This window comes from Rhinatrema bivittatum, chromosome 2 (assembly GCF_901001135.1).
Source record: "Rhinatrema bivittatum chromosome 2, aRhiBiv1.1, whole genome shotgun sequence".
Classification (NCBI taxonomy): Eukaryota; Metazoa; Chordata; class Amphibia; order Gymnophiona; family Rhinatrematidae; genus Rhinatrema; species Rhinatrema bivittatum.
Window position 1 is genome coordinate 500,199,989 of NC_042616.1, and position 3,454 is coordinate 500,203,442.

The 3,454-nt window shown below is 43.9% G+C and overlaps 1 non-coding gene across 1 annotated transcript; it reads left to right on the forward strand.

Moving 5' to 3' along the window:
- Positions 1-863: 863 nt before the first annotated feature.
- Positions 864-935, forward strand: TRNAC-GCA. Its single transcript has one exon. It is a non-coding gene; the product is annotated as a tRNA-Cys (tRNA).
- The last annotated feature ends 2,519 nt before the right edge of the window (positions 936-3,454 follow it).

Consider the following 3,454-nt stretch of genomic DNA (forward strand, 5'->3'; position numbering starts at 1 on the left):
ACCTAATTACATCTAGCCCTTATCGTTTACTTCTCCTCATCAATTCTCCCTTTAACTCAGCCCCCTTCATGTAGCTGTTTCTGAAAGGACCAGTGTCATTCTGTATCCAGAAATGAGCCTACAAGTGCATATATACCTTCTAATAACTCAACTGAGTACTGAATAGTGACATGTAGATGATGTCAGATGAAGACCAAAATGGTCCATCTAGTCTGCCCAACAAGGTTTTTGGTGTTGTAACTGTCGCTCCCCAAAGGGTTACTTGGGGAGTATGTATGCCATTGTGTGGGTTACTTCGTGTATTTTAAATCATTTTATATTTTATTTTATGAGGTCTGCAGCCGCCCTAGGCGGCGATGATGTAATGGCATCATATAAAAACTCTCTCTCTCTCCTCCTGCACCAACCCGAACCCCACAGATCACACACCTCCAAAGCTCCATTCACACACTGCGACCTTTCCCAGCTCCATGCTTCTCCACCCTCGTTTGCTGCTTTAAAAAATTCCACCCTGGCACCCCACCCACTTCTGGCATCCTTGGCAGCTGCCTATTCCACCTAATGTGCCCCCTGGCCCTGTATGTAGTTTATTATTGTATATTTTGTGGGGGGGGGGGGGGGGGAGGAGGGGTGTTAACTTTATAAACTTGTTTATGCTGTACATTGCCTTGAGTCCTTGGAAGAGGGTGGTTAAAAATGTAAGAAATTAATGAAAAGGTTTCTCTGCAAAAGTGTCTAAATCCTCTACATTTTTGCAACCCAAATAATGTTTCTGATTTTACAGCAAAATTATCCACAAATTTAATTCAGTTGCCAGCAATTGAGAGGCATTACCACTAGAGACTGCTAAGTATCATCAAGTTGGGGGTATAGCTCAGTGGTAGAGCATTTGACTGCAGATCAAGAGGTCTCTGGTTCAAATCCAGGTGCCCCCTTTTGTGGGGTTTTTTTTAATCTGTACCAGAAAATATTATAAATAATTAAATTAGTTGTGTGTATCTTAAACTATGCAGCTTTAACTTCTGTTAATACAAAGCAGATTTTATTTTAAAAAAGAGAGAAAGAAAGAAATGGTGAGGAAAGTTGATTTTGTAAACCTTTTGCTTTGCTCTGCTTCTAACACTTTTATCTCCACATGGGTTCGAGTATGGACCCCTATCCCCTGTTCTAAAGAAAGATTTCCCAAGCCTGGCCTATTGACCCCACGGGTTATCAGAAAGCAAATGAGAAGGTGCAGGGTGAGGATCAGCTGTGCCATGGTATTGGTGCATTAACAGGACAGGTTAGCGTAATTTTCTATATTGAAACCTATGGTTGAGATACTCAGCATCAACTCCGCTCCGAATGGACCGTTATCATTACATGTCCCAAAACAAGCTTACTAATACCTTGGAATAACATTTCAGCACTGGCACGGACTGTATCTAACTAAATCACCAAAAAACAATAAACAGCTGATGTCAGATGTTTCAGCATTTGTTCTTATATCTTAGTTTACGCCAGTGCTGAGGGTTGTTTTTTTTTTTTAATGAGGAGGCAGTTGAGAATTTGCATGCCCATTTGGGGAAGTGTAGATGAAGCAAAAATGATGTGTCAGCCAAAGCCACAGTTTTCAATAGGAAATACTGAGATATCTGGCATCATCCTTTTTTAAAAGTGTTTCAGAAACATATGTCAGTGCAGAATTCTTGTAAGAAAATATCATTTATTTACTAAATAAAAACATCTGGCATGCTCTTTAATCCTTCTTTGGGGGAAAACATACATTTTTGCAACTGGATCCTGAACTGTCTACCTAAGGGGATAGAAGAGTTTATAAGTCACAGAGTGGCACAGTAAACCAGGATTAAAGTTTAATTATTTTAGTGAGGACTCTTGAATTCAGGACCAGATTCCAGTGGCATGTGCCCATAGACAATTGGAGGGGGAAAAGGAGCATGGAAACTTGCCATACTGGGTCAGACCGAGGGTCCATCATACCCAGTATTCTGTTTCAAACAGTGGCTAATCCAGGTCACAAGTACCCGGCAGGATCCCAAACAGTAACTAGAACCGCTAATGCTATCAGGCAGTGATAAGTAGTGGCTATTTCTTAAATCTACTTGATTAATAAGAGTTTATTGACTTCTCCAGCAATTTGTCCACATCTTTTTTAAACCCAGCTATTCTAACAGCCTTAACTACATCCTCCAGTAATGAATGCCAGAGCTTAATTGTTCATTCAGTGGAAAAGAATGTCTCAAATTTGTTTTGAATGTACTACATCCTAATTTCATGGGGTATATTTTTTGAAATAGTAAATAACCGATCCTCCCTTCTCAGGGCTTCCTCCCGCCTCACCTCACTTCAGTTCACCTCATGCAGGTTTTATGGCAGCAGCAACTAGAATTTTAAAAAATTCAGCGCAGGTCCTCCTTTTTCTATTACCTTGGAAACTCCTAGCACCACACCCAGCGGCACTATTTTCCAGGGTAATTGGAAGCCCTCTGTGAGGAGGGGTTGGGACACCACGGTGTCTGTCAGCAGGCAAGGGCAAGAAGCCCCGTACTGAATTGTTTAACATTTCCAGTTCTTGGTGCAGCTGTGGAGCCAGTGCTAACAGAGGGACAAGTGGCAGGTCCAGATGAAGGCATGGCCGCAGCAAGGGAGGTTGCCTACGGTTGCCTATGACTAAATCCGGGTCTTCCTGAATATATTTATTAAATAAAGAAGAAAATATATGTTTCAAACTTCTAAAGTTTTCAGTTAAATGTGCCATGGCACCTTTAGGAAGGGGCAGTTAATGAGGGTAAAGTAGATGATGGTGACGGGGCAAAGGTGAGAAGGAGGCATTTGGCAATGAAGGAATACTTGCTGAGAAGAGGGATGCGTTCCTTTCTTAGGACATGTCTCAGATAAGCGGGTAATAAAGTTAATAAATAATATAAATACATGCATGTTGATAACGGAAAGACAGTATATGAAAGGGCATAGGAATGGGGAACAACGGTAGAGTATGCTGACGAGCAAGAGATGGCTGTAGATGAGGTGGCGGCGCTGTGAAACGGAGCGGAAAATTGATTACGCACAGACAGAAGTTAAAAAAAACAAACCCCGTGGGTTCAAGTTCTACATGACTAGTTAACAGCATTAAAAGCAACACGCTAACACACTCTCCGTAATGAGCAGCCACAGATGGCAGGGATGGGAGCAGGTTGTGTAACTCTCGCTCACCCCTCTCTGCCCCGGCGGCAGTGCAGTCCCAGGCCAAGGGCTGGCAGGGACCAGGGCACCACGCGCGTTCAGCACCTTGGAGAGCGCATGCTCCAAGGCGCACGGGCCCGCGCGCGTGCACAGCCCTGCTCGCCACGTGGGTGTGCCGCGTTCCCGGCTCACGCGGAGCTTCCAAAGGGGGCGGGGAGGACTGGGGAACGGGGACGCGGGCATGGCGTCGGGTCCTGCGTGACCCTGCGTT